This window comes from Podarcis cretensis (assembly GCF_951804945.1).
Source record: "Podarcis cretensis genome assembly, chromosome: 3".
NCBI classification, from domain to species: domain Eukaryota; kingdom Metazoa; phylum Chordata; class Lepidosauria; order Squamata; family Lacertidae; genus Podarcis; species Podarcis cretensis.
In genome coordinates, this window is record NC_137172.1 from 30,307,727 (window position 1) to 30,328,282 (window position 20,556).

The window sequence follows — 20,556 nt, forward strand, 5'->3', positions numbered from 1 at the left end:
GTGGCACCAGGGGAAATGGAAGGAACTTCTAAATATCTACGTCTGCCTTTGTGAGATATTGCATCCTTAAAAATATATATTTAAATGCACATTTGGGAAAAAAGTACAAAATTACCCCCACTTACCTGATTAAACGAGGTTGACAAAACAAATGTAATTTTCAGAGACGTGCATTGATTTGCATATTATTTTGCACACTTGCAGTGGCCATGGAAGAAGCAGAAAGAAGTTTCAGCAAACCAACACACATCTGAAACGGCAGCCATTCTGCTATGGAGCAAGAATGGTTAAGCCACTGAGCTATTTTGTCCATTGAATGTGAACTTGCATGAGAAATTGACTTTGGGGAGATGATTCATGATTTTGTAATGAAAAAGGCCAGGAAAACGAAGCTTTCAAGTAAAATATTTTCAGCCACATTGTCCCATTAGAATATAAAAAAAAATCAAACCACTGACAGGATAATAGTTTTATTAAGTATTAGGCATTTATTAGCTTTGTGGGACTCTCCTCTGGGACTGATGTTATGTTAAACAAAAATAGGGGGGAATGAAGAGGGAGCCTGGTAGGAAAGCTGCCTTGTGGGGCAAGGTGTAATTCCAGAAAATGTAGTATCAGAATTAAACCATGATATTATATAGCTTGGGGTCGTGGCATGTGTGTGAGACGCAGCCCATGTTACATGTCTGTTCTGTGCGCCTAAAAATCATGCTTGGGCCTGTGCTCTCAAGAGCCAGCAAGCCAGTGTGGTCTCGTGGTTAGAGTGTCAGACCAGGACCTGGGAGACCAGGGTTAAAATCCCCACTCAGCTATGAAGCTCATTAGGTGACCCTGAGCCAGTCACTGCCTCTCAGCCTAACCTACCTCACAGGGTTGTCATGGCGATCAGTTGAGGAGGAAGGGAACCATGTATGTAACCTTGAGCTTCTCAGAGAAAGAGGTGGGATAGAAATGAAAATAATAAAATAAATAAATAAATTGTTGGTCAGTGTGGGCTGCACCCCTACCCAAACCACAACCAGTTCTTTAATCCTCTATCACTTTCTTTCCATATACAGTGGTACTTCGGGTTAAGTACTTAATTCGTTCCTGAGGTCCGTACTTAACCTGAAACTGTTCTTAACCTGAAGCACCACTTTATCCAATGGGGCCTCCTGCTGCTGCCGCGCCACCGGAGCCCAATTTCTGTTCTTATCCTGAAGCAAAGTTCTTAACCTGAAGCACTATTTCTGAGTTAGCGGAGTTCGAGGACCCGACCACCGCGATGTGAAAAGAAGACACAGGGACACGTGATATAAGGTTAATGGGCTAGAAAAGGCCACAACTTTATTGATTACAGCAATGAAAAGGTATTGGCTTAGGCATTGGATCGCGAAACAAGTGGGTTTATTCACCAGGGGTTCATCACCTGTTGATGCTAATCCAACTATAGGCTCACCCCTGCTGTCACCGAGGGTCGTGCCATGGCCTCCCGCCAAGCAGGCATCGGACAGAATACACGACCGCCAGATTCCTTTAACGGAATACCCCTAAACATTGAAGGCATAGGCGATGGCCACACCTAGCACTTCGACACACCACAGCACATTATTCCAATGCCTAACCACCACCCGAGCCGAAAGGCTCGCCGCCAATACCCTCAAAGCTGTAACCAATCCCAGATGCATTTGCTGACACTAGCTAACCAACTGTCGTTCCCCAGATCCGATAGGTGGACACCGTCATTCCGGTATAAAGCTTGGTCGCCGATCTGGATACGGTCATGATAAATGACTCGGCCATACAAAAAGTGCACCCAACAGGCTATTGCAGGATTTAAGAGTTTCCTGGATTTTTCAATGGCCATACAGTTCTACACACTGCGTCACACAATTCTCTTCAGGAAGGAGGACCAGAACACCGTTGTTCCGGGACACAAGGCAGCCACCTCATCCAAATCTCTCTTTATGTGCCACGACAAGTCCACACTTCTTCTGCTGATAAGGATGTCAGGAGGGCCAAACGCGGCAACTCTCCCTCTCAACAATGGCATAAACAATGCCACGTCACGAAAACCAGGGAACTCGCACTCCAGGTGGCTGTCAGGAGGGCCAAACGTGGCAACTCCCCCTCTCAGCAATGGCATAAGCAATGCCTCGTCACGAAAACCAGGAAACTCACGCTCCAGGTGGCTGCCAGGAGGGCCAAACGTGGCAACTCTCCCTCTCAGCAATGGCATAAGCAATGCCTCGTCACGAAAACCAGGAAACTCGCACTCCAGGTGACTGCCAGGAGGGACAAACGTGGCAACTCTCCCTCTCAGCAATGGCATAAGCAATGCCTCGTCATGAAAACCAGGAAACTCACACTCCAGGTGGCTGCCAGGAGGGCCAAACGTGGCAACTCTCCCTCTCAGCAATGGCATAAGCAATGCCTCATCTTGAAAACCAGGAAACTCGCACTCCAGGTGGCTGCCAGGAGGGCCAAACGTGGCAACTCCCCCTCTCAGCAATGGCATAAGCAATGCCTCGTCTCGAAAACCAGGAAACTCGCACTCCAGGTAGCAATCCAAGGTTAGGGGTGAGGCCACAGCTAACTGACTATACCATGGCCACAAATCCAGACACTTCTGAGAACGGCTGAAAATAAAGGAGAAGAAAAAGAAAAGAAAATTACGGATAAGTAGAGGTAAAGGAGCAGGGCGCATTCTAACGAATGTAGCCTTTATAAGCGTCGGATTCCACCGGCCCCTTTCCTTAATCTTATCCACTGGCAGGCCCAAGCGTGCCGCTGTTGAGGCGGCGCCAATCCTAAATGAGTGTGCTGGATAATCCTGGGAAGATGAACCCCAGGCATCAATAACTTTGCGGAGTGCCCTTGTGAATTGGTGTCTCAACAAAGGTGACCCATCCTCGTGAACCAGGACCGGGCCAGGACCGGGCAGTCTGAGGTAAAGGTACCATCTAGTGTCTTTGACCGGGCATGGGCCCCGCTGCGCTGAAGCTGTAAGTTTTACAAGGGAACCCCTACCTGCCTGGTCCATTTGGGATTGACGTATGCGCACAGTCATGCTAGCTTCGGTCAACTGCAGTTCCTCCCACTTGCGTTAACCTCGGCTACCACTTCACCAACCCTCAAGGCGCCAAAGAAGGCGATCGCATATGCTGCGGAAAAGAGGCGGGCCTCGAACTTGGCCCAGCAGATTGACCTAAGCTTTGTGCGTATCTGAGATAGCAGCCCGTAAGAAATTGGCTTACGGCTCTAGGGGGGTTGTAGCCTGCCCCAAACCTCAATAGCTCTGCGGATCAGGAAGTCACTGCACAGGTCAGAGGAAAACATGGCTCTAGCAAAGAAGCTGATGGCGACTACGTGTATCTTTAAAGTTTTGGGGTCCTGTCCCAAATCGTCAAGATGGGAAAGGTATTGCAGAATGTAATCCGTGGTGGGTGGCACGCTAGGCAAAAGCCCCAATTTCCCTGACCTGAAGCCCATGAGCTCCAGGTGCTAGCCACCGGAAGCGAGACATCTGAGAGCGAGACCCTTAGGGTAAGAAAGGTTGTGGATTAATCTAAACTCACCATGGGTCTTTTTGGGTACAATACCAAGGGGCGAGATATGCAGGTTTGGGATAGGGGGGTGTACGAATGGACCAGCCACCCTCCCTGTGGCCACTTCCTTAGCTATTTTCTTTTTCTGCAACCTCAAGCCTTTCCCTTACTGACATCTGGTTAGGGGAAATCCTTTGCAATTAAAGAGTCGGTTACTGGTATTCTGAAACCCTCCGACAAAACCCTTCCAACGAAAGGATGCTGTGCTTCCATCTGGATAGCTAGACAAGAGGTTGCGGAGAGGAGGGAGCTGGATCAGTGAAAATGCTAGACCCGGAGGGTCCCTATCGTCTGTTCCCTGCTGCGGGGGCTCCTCTGGAGCTAGAATGGTGGAACCCCCGACCTCCCCGAAAGGGCTGCTTCTCTTTGTAACACGCTGCAGCTTCTTAAGTCCGGCTTACCCATGCGATGAGAATCTAATGGTTTCTTCTCAACATACGGGATGACCGCCACCGACCAGATGCCCTTTTCAAATTGATCCCAGCGTGCTAGCGGGATCCTGGAAGCCTTCCTTCAGAACTTTTATCATAGCTAACGGTGGCGGCCCCCCCATAAGGCACATAGGCTGTTCTGACTCTTCTTCCGTGTTGCCCGTTTTCAACTTGCTCTTCTTACAAACGTGCTTCTTCTTGGTGCGTCTTTTGCCTGACAGTTTGTCCCCCTCAGCTGTCTGAAGTTCCCCCTCCAGCTGCTGTTCCTCCTCACCGGCTGACGAAGTGCCCAATTCTGGAAGCTGGACCCAGGGCTGCTTATTCTGCGAAGGACTAGAAGAACTGGACACAACAGGGTTATTGACACAGGCCGGCGGCCTCCTCGCAGGCGACCCAATGCAGTTCTGAGGACCAGATGATGCCGAGTGAGCCCGAGACCTAGTTTGCACTGCTGCAGTTACTGTCCAAGAGCATATCAGGGGTAGCAGTGGAGGGCATGGGGTTAGGGGATTGATTGGAAAAAAGCTGCTCATAATCATCAATGAACGATCTAAATGCATTTAGGCAGTGTGAAATAGGTTATTATCCCGTCCATGTGGCACCCCCGATGAATTACGGCTATTGGCACCCATGCAGCCTGAGGTGTGAGCTGATTCTGTTGCAGAGCGCTTCCTCTTAGGCGCCATGGATAACATGCTAAAGCTACTGCCATAGACACGAGCTACCGCTTACAAGCATTTGTACAGGGACATGTTATTGATTCTGGAACAAATATACTAATTAATGATTGTTTTACTTATAATAAACAATGATCCCCAAGCATTATCAGCCCCATGCTCTGACCAGTTGAGCTATCCAGGCTCTCTAGAATTGTGTGGGTCCCCATGGGTCATTTAGTCCAACCCCTTGGAATGCAGGAATATGCAGTTTTCCATACAGGGATCGAACCTGCAACCTTGGCATTATTGTCACCATGATCTAAGCAACTGAGGGTTCCGAAATATATGTCAATTATTTATTATTAAATTTTTTTTATTAGTTTTATTTGTCTATTTATATATTTATCTTTAGATTTACTTAATTAATCAATGTAATCTTGGTATGTGATGCCATTCCACTTATTCTCTTTATTTATTTTTTATTATATATTATTATTAATATTCTTTATTTTAATGTTTTATTTTAATATTATTATTATTATTATCATTCTATTATTATTATTTATCTATTATTTATTTATTTATTGTTCTTATTATTTATTATTATTGTTATTTACTAGAATCTAATCCAATTATTTGTTCAATCAATTACCACTGTAAGTAGAATTAATTACTGATACTATCAATTGTCTACCGTAAGTGACGATGATATGAAATAATTATTCATCACTTGACTGTTCTGTTTGTATATGTCTATAAATTTATTTGACACCAAACAAATGGGTCAGGTGGATAGACCTGCCTCCTGAGGAGCAACTCACAAGCATGTAGTGATGAAACAATAGGAACAGCAGAGCAACGCAGCCCCCATACTGCAATCAAATGGAATCAAAGAAAATCGCTCTCAGGGAAATGTCCTTTAACTAACACTTTGCAAAACAAAAGGTAATGCTGGAGGCCCAGCAGAAGGAAAATGCTGCCAAAAACAATGTTTCCTTGAGCTGATTATTAACGCTTGGCTATATAATGTTTCCTTGAGTTGATTATTAACGCTTGGCTATATAAATTCTTAACATCAGCTGAATTAACTACACTGTGCAAATTCCATGCAATAGTATGCTCAGAACGTACTTCCTTATTAATTTATGTATCTGTTAGTCAATATACAATTCAGGCAAATGCACACAATCAATTATATAGAGCTGCTTCCTCAGGTAAAACTCCTAGTGATTTAGAGGGATGGTACCATAGAACAATCAGAGAACAACAGACACAGGAACTGCTATCAAATGAAAATGTAGGAAAAATACACTTAAGAAGATGGTCCTTCTACCAGCATTTCGGCAGAACAGTGAGCCTTTTAAATCAATCAGTAAATAAAATCTCATTCAATCCTCTGCAATGCAGGAATATGCACGGTGTCCCATACAGAATAAGCTATACGTCACTTAAATGCACCGCTTGTATTTATTTATATTTATTAAATCACAACCCAGCAAGAGTTCAAGCAGCAGCGCTCAGCTAGTTGTTAGCACCTGGCTCCAAGGAACAGACCCATACACAAAGAAACCTCAACTGCAGTCAGACAGAATTGGAAAATAATTGCCTACAATTAAATGTTGCCCCTTTTAAATGATAGGCAAATCTAGGTGCATAGCAACACCAAGTAATCAGAACTGAAAATAACTGCTTACTAGGAAATGCCCAGAAGCTGCAGCCAAATTAAGAGAAAAGGAAATCAACAAGATTCCAGGCCCACACCAATGGCCCTCTGAAAAGGAGGGGTGAGGTTGCTCTTAAGGGGAATATTTCACTACTGGGAAAATGTCTACCAAACAAAGGAAACTTTGCCAAACAAAGAAAAGTAAATCTTTGCCCACAAGGTCAGCTCCATGAGAGTGCTTAAACAGACAAAAGACTGCAAATGGTCAAACTGCTGGTTAGTTAAACTGACAATGCAACTAGAGCTGCTGAACTGCCAGGTGCTTAAAGACAATGCCTAACAAACTGCTGGTCACTCAGAGAGCAATCAAGCCTGCAGGCAAGCAAGTTGAAAAACCTGTCTGGTAACTGTGATGACTCAGGCCCGAAGCAAAGGGAACTCTGAAAGGGTGGGGGGTGCTGGGAGGGAGGAGGGGTGAAGGGAGGAGAAGAAAAGCCTGGGGGGGAGTTGGGGGGGGAGGGGGTAAAATGAACATGCCGGGCAAGGAAAAGTTTAGAAGAAAAGCAAAATAGCTGTCCTTTACAGTGAGCCAAAATGAAGTGGAAATATAAACCGCAACCTGTTTTGTTTTGTTTTGTTTAAAAGCGGTTTTCTTTAGGGACCCTGTACTGGCAAGTGAAGCCAATGACAAGAACCAGGCAAAGGTACACCTTCAAAGGTTCTAAACATATAAATGTACAATTTTGAGGAATGGTTCCCTGGTCGGAAACCCTGAATTGTCCCCCCAAAGCCCTGCCTTATTTCTTCCCCCAAACGCCAAGCGAAAAGGGGGGTGGCTTAGATAAAGTAAGAGGGGTGAGGTTTAAATGCACAGTCTATTCTAAGCCCCAGCATCATTTAAAATTTCAGAGGGGGCTCCCGATTTAAGTGGTACCAATGGATGGCAGGGTAAATCAAACCCACACTAAAAGTAATAAATCAACCAATGGCAGGCACGAACACACGCTGCCAGCACACACACACACAACTTAAAATTAGAGAGGAACAGTCAAGGGCAAGGGAGGGGGGAAAACGTACAAGCACCCTGGCCAACAAATTAAAATGTAAGGCAAACCCAAAGGCAAACCCACTCAGTCACCCAGACCAGCCAGGCAATCGGACGGGCAAGGGCAATAGAAGGGAAAAAACATACATGCACACTGGCCAAAATTAAAATAAAACGCACAGCCACCAAGGCAGAGGCCAGGGAAGGAAAGTGAGGAGACAAGGGAGATAGTAAGATGGCATTCACACTCAGACCTCGCTGGTGGTGGAGTGACCATGTGCTGGGCAAAGGAACAAGCTGCAGCTTAAGAAAGGTAATTCGCACTTAAAAACACCCAAACAAATCCAGCACCAGGAGTGGGGGAAAATAAAAGGTTAAATGTAGGTTTTTACACAGAAAAGAGGACACAGCAAGACAGCAAGGCAAACTTGGGTGCGTAGGTTTTTAAAAGCGGTAAAGCAATGAGCGCACGCAAGCGTCCTAAATTTAAAAAGGCAAGCCAGGAACCAGACAGCCTCCACACACACAAACACACACACACCCCGACTCCAAACCTCGTGGCTGAGCTCTTCCCTACGATGACTCCTGACTCGCACAGGACGACGAAGAGAAAAATCGAAATGAGGCCGGGGAGAGGCTGACGCTGCAGCATCAAGGCTGCTGGACACGCCCCCCCACGGCACCTGGTTGGACGGCCACCGGGGGGCGTGAGTGCCAGCCAGGTGAGCTAGAGGCAGGGGGCTATGCCCCCTGCTAGGGGCGGTGTTCAGGCTCCCGCCCACAACCACTCCCCTCTCTTTCAGGGAGGAGAGTCTTTAGCGGAGTGTGTAACCTGAAGCGTATGTAACCTGAAGCGTATGTAACCCAAGGTACCACTGTACAGTCATACCTTGGGTTACAGCCACTTCAGGTTGTGCTTTATCGGGTTACTTCTGGGTTTCGGCAGTCACGCATGCGCAGAAGCGCTAAATCGCGCTTTGCGCATGTGCAGAAGCACCGAATCGCAACCCACACATGCGCAGATGCGCCGCTGCGGCTTGCGAACGCTGTGGGTTGCAAACGTGCCTCCCGCACGGATCATGTTCGCAACCCAAGCATCCACTGTATTTTTTAAAAAAGAATCATAGGATTGTAGAGTTGAAAGATACCACAAGAGTCAACTAGTTCAACCCAGCCCCTTGCAATGCAGGAATATTTTGGCCAGCGTGGGGCTTGAACCCATGAACCTGTGATTAAGCATCTCATGCTCTACCAACTAAGCTATCCCTCAGAACAGTGGCCTCTGTCACACTGTAGTTAATCAATGGTGCAAAGACAGAAGGGGCAAAAGTGTCCTGGAAGTGACTCCTTAGAGTGGGTGTCTGGAGGGACTGAAAGTATCTATTTATGCATTGCCAAAACTGAGTTATCTGTACAGCAGCCTGAGCAGGCAGGCCGACAGGCCATCTACTCACTCTTCCCTACTATGGTGAGATGTATTTTAATTCTATTTAAATTATAGAATTGTTTGCACCAACACATGTTAGCATATGTAAAAAGTCTGCAAAATATATGCTTTGTCCTCTATTTGGTGATGCAGAATTGGCACCCCACAGAACATGCAGCGTGGATATTTGCAGGGCAGCAGGACTGCTCACAAAGCAGCCGAGACTGTTGCAGGCATCAGGAAGAACAGATCACCTACAAAATCCCCCAAAAGATAAAAGAGACTTAGCACTAATAAAATTCTCAAGCACCACAAAGGACAGCTGCAAACAAAACCTTTCAAGCGTGTTGCAAAGTGTCATATACAAATGTGACACTAGATGGCAAAGGTGAGCTATGGCAAATTCAATAAATTTTTCAAAACTTTTTTTTTTTAAAAAAAAACATTTTCATAGTGTTTTCTATATGTGTGTAGATTCCACCAAAGTGCCAAAGAGGTAGGGATGTGGGTAAACTCCCCCAGGGTTGAGATGGACTGGGCCAAGGTCTCCCAGGACCTTTATGGCTGAGTGGTGAGTTGAGCCCTGGTATCCCAAGTCCTAGTCTAGAACTCTAACCACTACACTGGGAGTTGTGCAGAGACAGCATCTCTCTCTCTTTCTCCCTCTCTCATTCTTCCTCTTCTTCCTCCTCCTCCTGAATAGCATTTTGACATATGTCTTGATAACAGGACTTTATTGTCTGCATCCAAAGACCTGCAAATAACCCGTTAGATTATGGCAACACTTTTTTTTTAGACAGCAACAATTACTGGAAAATAAGTGTTTTTAATTCATCGTTTGTTCACTTAGCACAATTTGCATACTGCTTGATTGTAAGAGAAACTCTAAGTGGTTTCAGAATCAAACCCGCTTGTCAATAACCCTGTTCAGCAGGGAATGAAAAGGCAGCCACTGCTTATTTGAGTATGACAAGCCCATGGGGAATAGATGATAGGGAAACTGTGCGGTTAGGAAGGTTTCTTTGCCACTTACATTTGGAACAACCTACACAACTGTCTCGCGGCTTTGCTGCTAGTGAGTAATGCAGTTATCTTAAAGCCATGCCAGTAAAACCCTCGTTTCAGACCACATTATTCTGCATATGCCACATACAGGAAAAGCTTGCTATTTTCCAAGCGGTTTTTGGAGTACTTTTATTGGGCCTATTTTTATGCGTCCCATGGTTGTTGTTGTTTTTATTAAAAAAGAAAAGAAAAAGCCACTCGTCTTGTTTGCCATATGTTGGGCTCAGAAAGAAAGTCTCAAAACTGACTTCAAATAAGATTTCCTATGGTTAAAAAGTTAAAAACCATCATAAGTCTGAAATTCCATTTCAGTGGGCTTTCCAAACTTAGGAGGAAGTGGTGCGTGTAACAGCAGAAACTTGGGAAACCTCTTTTCTTGAACAAGGTAAATCTCCTACATCTTGAGCCACTAGGTGCAAGGGAGGAATCTTAGGCCTCTCAAGAGACCAAGATGGGTTTTAAATCAATGTAGACTCTCAAGGCTATTCACATTTATTTTGGCACGGCTGGATTAAATGGGCATGAGCAAAGACCAATATTTCTGCAAAGATCAAAAAAGAATGCCATTTGATATAAATACAGTGCTTTTAAAATAACTGCACCAATGCACTAAGGGTGTAGCAACTGTTTTCTAAATGTTACAGACCTTTGGTTCCATTATTATTATTATTATTATTATTATTATTATTATTATTATTTATATACCGCCCTATACCTGGAGGTCTTAGGGTGGTTCACATAAAAAGATCACAGTATATAAAATAAAAATAAAAGAAATCACCCAATAATACCCCCCTCTCCCCAAAAGAGCCACATTTTAAAAGGGTATATCATGCCTGTGTGGACAACTCATCACATCAAGTAACAATGCAGACCCTCACTTCTGCATCATCCATCCAATTCAGTATTTAACCTCCAACCCTTCTATAGGATCATGTTCCCGGTCTCTGGCCTTCATGGTTCTTGTTCTCCTGGACAGCTACCTTGACTGCTGCCTGTTCACAGTAATACCTCTTGCCGACAAGTCTTCCTTCATACCTATGTCAGAACTGGACTCCACAGCAGCCTTGCAGAAACAAGGACTCAGGCCTGACGTCACCTTAATCACTATGCTATGGATGTCAGTTTTGACTGTCTCAAGCAGGAGTGGAGAACCTCAAAGTCCTCCAGACATTTTTGTCCCACTCCCACCAGCCCCAGTAAAAGATGGTCAGGATGATGGGAGTTGTAGTCCAGCAACTTCTAAGGTCCAAACTCCCCACCCACATCTTATGAAATGGTTCTGAAAAATGATGCGTCTTTTTATTTAATATGAGAGAAATATTTGGAAATTGTGTGTGTGGAGAGAGGCCTTTGTACAATCTAACCTGATCTGCGCGGTCAATGGAAATGTGCTTAAAACATAAGCAATTTTTTTTCAATTAAAAAACTCAAAACATAGAGGCTAAAAATAAATTGCTTTTTTAAAAAAGGGTTCCTGTAATTTTAAGTTTAAAATATGAGCCTGAGTAATCAAGGAAAGTATTTTTACTGCCCAGTCAATATTTTTCCTGGAAGCTTCAATAAATAGACTTTCTTTAGATCTTGAGTGTGTGTGTGCCTAATGGTCTTAGGTGTCTTATACCACAGAAAACTTTATCCTCAAGATATAGAGTAAACAGGAACTCTGTGGTTACGTAGTTCCTGGGGTGGGGGGTTGGGGAGGCAAAAAAAGAAGGCCTGGTTTCCATGCTCTACAGACAATTTATTCCTATTTTAAGAGCTATTCGCCCTCCTAGCCCAAACCTGTTATGACATCCTTTGTTTCTATTTATTTTGCTATTTATTTGACTTTGCAGACCTTAGTTACTTTCCTCCTATCACGAGTATTGTGTCTTTCACCTTACTTTCGTGTGTTTGCTGGAAAAGCACAAGGAGAGCTTATTTCACCACCTCTCTGTTTATTTATTTTCTTTTCTGAATCAGCAACTTGTAGAAGCCATGAACCATCTAAGACTGAACTATCTAAGACTGAAGGGAAATGAGTGAAGGAAAAGTTTGTGGCAATGTGCATGTGTGAGCTTGTGTGTGCTTCGAACACGCATAAATGAGGAGTTGCCTGTAGCAATAATAATAATAGTAAGGAATATTGCTTGCAAAATGGATATATTAAGAAAAATTTCTTAGAACAAACATGCACAAGAAATGTGCACCAAAATGCTGATTGATTTTCATGGTGAACTGAAGACTGGGGGGAAATGAGAAAGTTAAGGGAAACCAAAAAAACCGGAGAGAATCATTCATCCTATCTCAAACTATCAACATGGCCTTCTTGCCAATCTCTCTAGAAATTCCAGAAGCAACTCTAGACAAGCTATCAACTTTCCAAACCATTGATATGTACTAATGTGATTCTCTTGATGAGAAAATAATATATATACGCTATAGCATGCCTATAGTCTGAAATCCCTTTCTTGTTCCCTTGACATCTTTTATCTTTTTTTGTACAAGAAAAGCAGATGTTTCCTTGTGGTTCTACATCTCCATACGTGTCTGTTAATATGTCATTGGCTGTTGAGAGACACAACTAGTTCCTGGAGAGCAGAAATGGCTGTGGGAAGAGAAGTACTTGGCACTGGAAGTTGAATGTTGAGGATTCGTAGTCCATCGGCAGCTCAAAGTTCACAGTGGATGTCTTCAGAAGTGACCCAGTGTGACTTGGACCTAGAGTAGAAAGTGCATGAATTCTAAGCAAACTGAACTTTCGAATAAATGTTCTGGGTATTATTAGATTCTCAAGGCTATAGTGGTCAAGACGTATAAATTCTCAGAATGCTCTCTCCAATTTCTAGATTTATTCTTTTTGGAGAGGAGTCATAATTGTGTGGGGAACTTGTGTGGGAGGCCAGCGTAAAGAATGCATGAGTGGGAGGGAATGATTTTTCAGACAAAAAAGAAAGAAAGAGAAGAAATGTGTGACACTGGGTTACTATGAGATTCTCATCCACACTGTGTACATGTAAGAGAGGGTGGCGAATATTAACTAAGTCTGTGTCTCTCCACCAATGTTTTCCACCTTTCCTTCTACCTTTGTGCTAGGAATCTAGGAAAGACTAGGAAAGCAAGGGACATTGGTCATTGACTCAACTGAGGGACCACTTTCCATTCAAGCTGGTGGTCTAAGCAGTAGCGCTCAGCAGGGCTGCGCTTGCGGGGCTGTGTTGTTCTCCCATCTCTCCAATGCCATGTGTCACTGATGGCGTTAAGGTAACAGGACCTCACTGCAGGGCAGAGGCAGGAGTCTGGGACTGGCTCTGTCACTGCGTTCGCACCGTGCTGATCTCTGGCCAGTAAGTGGCAGTGAAGCAAGGCACTGGGAACACAGTAGAGCAATACAGCTCCACCTATGCAGCCCCACCAACCACTATGGGCTACAATACCTACTACATAACTTTTTTTGTTTCCTTATTTTCTTCCTCTCTCCCCATCCCCTTTCTTCATGCGATTTATATCATGCCTTTAATACGGTGGGCTTGACTTCTGTATTGTAAGTCTGGCTTGTTTTTAATCTCTGCACATAGTTTAGTACAGTTAAGGCATGTCATAAGTAATAAATAACAAATGGGTTGCTGCAACAAAAATGCAGAGTGCTCCTGCTGAGGACCCCAGCAACTGGCCAAACATGCCATTTTTGAGGATACTCTATTTACTTTCCCCTCCTCTCCTCTGACAATCTCTTTTTCCCTCCTTTTTTTTTTTTTTTTAGTTCTGCAAACCCCGAGGCTCTCCCAATCCTACCAATATCTCTCTTATGTGCAGGAGTGGTGCTATTTTGGCTCCACAAGGATCTTCACTTGGAGAATGAGTTCGCCGTTGATACAGAGAAAGAGGGGGAATGATAGTGACGTGGACATGTATGAGGCGTCTCTACACATACACAAGTGTTTGCATAAAGAAGAGTGTACATGTTGGTTTGTACAGCTCAGCTATTTGTGCGCACAGACTGTCCGCTGAATGCAAGAAGTCATGTGAATAGTCCTTCTAGTACTGGGTATAAACATTGGGGGTTGACAGTCACCTTAAAAGCCTTCTTCTGGCGAGGTAATGTTGGAAACAGGATGCAAGTTGGACCTTTGGTCCAGTTCAGGAAGACAGTCCTCACATAGGCTCTTGCGCTGCTGTTCAGAATGACCTGGTTTGCTAGAATTGACTGTTGACACTGAGCATCTCTAAGCAACCATAGTTGTAGCTGTTCTTGTTTATAACATGGGCTTCATGTTCCAAGTGAGAAGAAATTGTGCCACCCCAAACACCCAAACATTTTGACAAGATATTAATAGCTGCAGCCCCATGTTTATCCAAGCATATTTAAAAATGAAATTGCATCCCTTTTTGTCCTTTTCCAGTTGTGCCAGAGGTAGCGAATGATTATTTTTTTATAATCTTCTTGTATTCTATTTGGATTTTTGTTAGCAGCAGAGGGCAGCATCCCATCCTAGAATCAGGGAGTCATTTTGAACCACTGCCATTATTTTTAAGCAGACACCATATCTACCTTTGGCAAAGACTCTGGATTGTATCCTGTGTTGGTCATACTCAGAGCAGACCTACTGAAAGTTATCAACATGCCTAACTTTGTTCTCCGGATTTCAGTGGGTCTACTCTGAGGAAAACCTATTTGGAGACAACCCTCTCCCTTGCCCAGTGCACTCCTCCTCACAATTTTCATTCCTGGACAGATTGAGTTAAGAAAATAGGTTATAATCAGCCAAACCCGTTTGCTTACTTGGGACATTAAGTACTTTGCTACTCAACTGCCAGCTATAATTTGGTGTGTTTTTAAAATAGTAATTCCTTTTTTTTTTTTTTTCAGTCTTCCAGAGTGCACTCAAATTTTGAACATGGAGTATCAAAGTATTCCAGTGGCACTGAAAGCTGTGGGCAAAGTCCAAGAGTTTCAGAATTAATTTGCATTTAACTCAGATAAATACCTCAAGATTTAAATGCTTATTTGGAGCTTATCTAAACAAGTTGGATCTCGTCAGTCAGCACATATGATTGGATTTCTCACAACATGAAAGCTGCCTTGTGGGGCATCCAGTACTTCTCATTACTATTTTGTTACTGTCTCGGTATTTTGGCCTTTCTCTATTCATGTCTCAGTATTTTGGCGGCCTTTGTTCCTGTCTAGGTATTTTGGCCTCTTTTGACTTCTAACCCAGCTGGAAACAAAAATGTTGAGAGAGGCATATGGAAATGCTGAAAAATAATAATTTAATATATATATATTGGAGGGATTCTTTGAGAGCTCATGCAAAAGCACCAAGGTGACAATCTTAAAATCAGTGGTGCAACTAAGGTACCGTATTGTTGTGCTGCAATCCTAAAGGGGGAAAGGACCCATCACCTCATCCTAAACCCTGCCAGACTGTGCCGGCAGCATGGGAGTGAGAGTGCAGGAAAGTCCTGCATTCCTCTCTCCATTTCTGGGCTTCACATCCTTCCCTCCCCCCCCCCTTCCATTTTCCCTCTAAATGTTCCCAGCTGAGCTTGCAATAGGAAGGAGAGGTTTAGACATGCTCAAAAGGGTATCTAAATTGCCCCCTGGTCTGGGGAACATGACAGGAGACCTGGAGGAAGGCTGAGGAACATTCTCAGATGGCCCCTAATTGGCCCTGCTATGTGGGATGAATGTAGTCTCTCTCGCTGTCTTACACACTGGAATTCTGAGTCTGACGTCGGGTAGAGGGACCAGTCCATCCTGTTGCTGCTGAGATGACTTTCCAGAGACCACAGGATTGCATCCTTAGACTCTGGACATAATGGTCTTAAAGAAGAGGGTACCATCTTTAGATGGTAATGTGTATTACAGTGGTACCTCGGGTTAAGTACTTAATTCGTTCTGGAGGTTCGTTCTTAACCTGAAACTGTTCTTAACCTGAAGCACCACTTTAGCTAATGGGGCCTCTCACTGCCGCCGCACCGCCAGAGAACGATTTCTGTTCTCATCCTGAAGCAAAGTTCTTAACCTGAAGCACTATTTCTGGGTTAGCGGAGTCTGTAACCTGAAGCGTATGTAACCCGAGGTACCACTGTAGTTAAGTTACTTTTAAATGTTTTTAGTGAACCATGCTGAATTTGGGGATCCTGCTGTTTATTTTGCTGAGTGGGGCTCAGGACATCTGCCCCAAAGTCATTCCCTGAAGGCGCCGCTGCTTAAGATGAGCAAATACATCATTACGTTTCATTATTCTGATTTCAGCCACTGCAAGGCGCTACTCAGCCCCACTTCCAGGCATCAGGTGGATCTTGACAACAGACGAGAGTGACTGGACTTGTATTGCCAGTTGCTTTCCAAGTGATTGCTACAGGACAATAAAATATATTTAAAAACAGGAAGAAAATGGGTCAAGAGTTCCTTTTTTCTTTTTTTGTTTCCTTGGGTCTAATTACTGGGTTAGAGTTTCCTTGCCACAGATGTTATTTCTTTTTTCTTGCTGGCCCAAAGCAACCATGATTTCACATCCAGCATGTCTGATGAGTTTCTAATGAAATCTAAACAATGTCTGCCCTGGTTACTTGTGTGCTGAACCCATGAGCTAACAAGCATGAGCTCTTCCTTACAGACTTGCAAATGCTACCCAAACAAAACTTTCCTGAGCCCTATCGGCCTGGGTCCTTAATCCCACTCACCACAGTTGGGCCAAAGTGTCCATTGTCCAGTGAATGATAGCACCACAACTCTGAAATGGCATGGGGACAAACAACCATTTTAAGCATCCTTCCCCAGTCCTATGCCCTCCAGATAATTATGAACCACAAGAACCATCAGCTCTAGCCAGTATCCCTCCAGATGTTTTACACCCTGTAGCTGATATGAGCTGTCACCCAAAACATCTGGAGGACAACAGATCGGGGAAGAATGCATTATAGTAACCTAGAGCTAAAACACTATACATGATATAAACATATGAAATGGACTAAATTTAGCAACGGTCTTGGTGAACCTTTTGTGGGGGGGTTTTTTGTTTTGTTTTTTTTGTTTTTTTGTTTAACACACACAAAATTCAGCCACTGAAATGTAGTATCAAGATCAGTGTAGGTGTAATCTTAACTCTTTCTGCTTGTGCTGTGTTTCCACTGAAAATTGCTTCTCCTAAAATTGCTTTTACTCCCACTGGCAGTACCAGACCTAGCTTTTAGGGAACTAAAGTATAAAATACAGATCAAGACAAACGGGAAGATGCTAAGCATGGAGGACAATTTTATTTGCATTTTTAAGCAAACCAACTTAATTAGCACCTCTCGGATGGATACACAGGTTGGAATTGGAATTGTCCTTCAGGTTTCACACTTCTCTGAATTTTGCAATGCAGTTCTCATCTCAAAATAAGGACAACCCAAAATGCATTAAATCATGGCGTGGGAAGAAGGAACTCCACAAATTGGGTGGCATTCAACTAAGTTGTGTGAATGTAAGAAGGACCACCAACGCAACATGACTTAGCCCTCATCTCCTCCTTCCTTGTAGCCCCCCCTCCCCCTGCATCTGTTCAGGAGAGTTTGAGGAACCCCTAGAAACAAGTCTAGGGACCTCACAGGGAGCGGGGAGAAGGCCCCACTGTGCAAGCGGACCTCATTTCATGTGTGCATACCCCACTTAGCACTACTTTGAATTCCACCCATTATATTATGTATTTCAGTTTGAGAGAGAGAGAGCGCACAGAGGAGCAGGGCCAGGAAAGAAAGAGAGGAAGAGAGGAAGAGAGGAAGAGAGGAAGAGAGGAAGAAAGGAAGAAAGGAAGAAAGGAAGAAAGAAAGAAAGAAAGAAAGAAAGAAAGAAAGAAAGACAAAAGGAAAGAATTGAGGCACAGCATAATCATTTGTGAATTATTAGACCTTTATTTATTACTTTATTTTCTTATATTTACCCAAGGTACTATGCATGTCGGGACGCAGGTGGCGCTGTGGGTTAAAGCCTCAGCGCCTAGGACTTGCCGATCGAAAGGTCGGCGGTTCGAATCCCTGCAGCGGGGTGCGCTCCCGCTGCTCGGTCCCAGCGCCTGCCAACCTAGCAGTTCGAAAGCACCTCCGGGTGCAAGTAGATAAATAGGGACCGCTTACCAGCGGGAAGGTAAACGGCGTTTCCGTGTGCGGCTCTGGCTCGCCAGAGCAGCGATGTCACGCTGGCCACGTGACCCGGAAGTGTCTCCGGACAGCGCTGGCCCCTGGCCTCTTAAGTGAGATGGGCGCACAACCCCAGAGTCTGTCAAGACTGGCCCGTACGGGCAGGGGTACCTTTACCTTTTACTATGCATGTCATTTCCTGGTGGGAATGCATCCAGGCACTGACCAGACCCAGACCTGCTTAGCTTCCACAAGGGAAATGTGACTTCCAAGCATTCCCTGCAGCAATGGGATCTAGCGTGCAGCTTAGGTGTGAAAGGAAGACCAAGGTAATTGGGAAAGTGAGGATCCACATCACTGCTTTGAGAAAAGAAGCAGTGTTGGGTCACAATTCTCCATCTATGTGTCTGGGCCAGGGAGACTCTATATCTGGCTGCAGTGAAGATGGGAGTGGTGGTGGAGATATTTTGCCTGGGATTTAGCAAGGTCTAGGGTTACCTCCTGAAAATGCAACACACTCCTAAGTTGCGGACGTGAAAATGGGTCTGTTGAGGAACAGAACTATTTTTCATTTGGACAGATTTCTACTATGCAATACATGTAGTTCTATTCCCAACCTATGTCACAGTAGATCAAAAACAAAAACAAAATCCTGACTGTTCCCATGAGGCTTGTCTGGTTTTATGACACATCATCTTGAGTAGTATTTATTGCTCTTTCTGTCTGACTCTTTCCGCAACGCTCACCCATCTTTGAATCACCAAAATGCAGAAGGAGCTGTGATTCAAGTGAAAATCTGAGCAAGCAAACTGGTTTGGCTTTCGCACAATGGAAAGTTCATCCTGCAGCCAGAGGTGATTACTCCGCTCTGATCATAATTTTACTTGGATCATGACAAACAGATAATCTGGGCTGGTTTTAGGCCATTTTAATTTAGGCACTTTGCAGTAAGTAAGGTGGTTTAAACCTCTTTCTCCTCCTCTCTGCCGTTTGCTGCACGCGGTGATTTATCACGATTAATGATAGAGAAAAGTATCTGTCTGGAGAACATTTCATGCGAGCAGGCGCCAAGCATAACACCAGACTAATGCCAAATTAATTGCCTGGATTTCCTAAACTAATTATGGGCCAAATATCTACAGATTTTCATATGCTCCTTCTGTTAACTCCACTATGAATGGATTATTTATTTACTGACTTATTTATGCAGTCATGTCAGTGGGTCAAGAAGCAAACCACGTTATCCTAACAGCTTGGGGCTCATCACAGCCAGGAACCTTTGTCCAAGGTGTCTGTTTGGAAGCTATGAGGAACCCCATTTAAACGTGACACCAAGTGCATGGGCGGGGGCAGGGAACGTACATGTGTGGTGGCTTTCCACCTGCCTGCGTGGCATTTAAACCAGTCCTCTCTGCAGCAGTCACATGCCAGGGATCTGTGGTCCAGGCAGGTGCTGCATTGGCACGCTAATGCTGCATGCTTTGTGGCTAAGAGCCCAGTTCTGACATGAGGCTGCGTGCATGGAACGCATAGTTCATTGCTTAATGCAGTGAACTGGAAAGGCTGCTTGGCTATCTTATTATTATGAAAGCTCTCAGGTGAGAACTGGGGAGGGTCTGTCATTTTCTGTGGGGGCTGGGAATAAGAGCTACTTTTGGATAGAGAGAAGATTCTGCATTTCTCTACTGTTTTTGTATTTCCAATACCTTGCGGTTGATTTTCTCCTATTTTACATGTTGTTGCCGTTATGAGAAGCTGTATTTAATTTTGTATTTCTTATTATCACAACTGTATTTCTAGGACTGTTAAAAAAATTATATTGTATGATATTATGTTATGTATCGGTATTTGTGTCCTTTGTTGTAAACCACTTCTATGGTCTTTTTGACAAAGGGCAGTTTATACACTTTTTAAATAAATAAATTTGATGTGATTTTTCTTGTTGTATTTTTGTTCTGCTCTATATTTGTTTTGCTCTTTTGTATCTTGCTCTTCTTAATTTGCTTTGTAGGCCACTTTGGGGATCCCCTAAGATCAAAAGTGTAGGATGCTATATATAATAAAGGTGATATCCTACAAAGTAGTTGTGTTAGCACAGGGACTTCTGGCTGCTCAGAAGAAATCCCCTTTCATCTTCTGTTCCCCTAAACCAGTTCTGGGGGTTTCTCCAACCCTATGGAGCAGATCTGGGAAGTGCATGAGGGCATGTGAAGAGAGGAGAGGAAAGGAGAATTCTGTTGTGCAAACAGAAATCCCTGCACTAATGGAACTACTTTGATGGATACTGTCGTACATATTTAAGTAGAAGGCTATGAATTTCCACCCCAAGGAGACATATGCATAGCAACAACCTTTTTGATCTTTTAGGCACCCAGAATTTTAAGTACATATTAAATTTCTGGAACATTTTAGACGTTCTGACTTTTAATTATTTTCTTTCCTTCTTTCTGGGGGGGAAATTGTTATGACCATCTTGCTTCTTCTTTATAATTTTTGTATACCACCTTGAAATCATCACATTAAAAAGTGCTCTATGGATCCTCCAGATGAATAAATAAAATCATACTGGTGGCC

The 20,556-nt window shown here is 43.9% G+C and overlaps 1 long non-coding RNA gene across 1 annotated transcript; it reads left to right on the forward strand.

The window, feature by feature from the left end:
- Positions 1-890: 890 nt before the first annotated feature.
- On the forward strand, positions 891-16,433 carry LOC307212052. The gene is made up of 3 exons (XR_013836774.1): positions 891-940; positions 13,622-13,826; positions 14,729-16,433. It is a non-coding gene; the product is annotated as an uncharacterized lncRNA (long non-coding RNA).
- Positions 16,434-20,556: the final 4,123 nt, after the last annotated feature.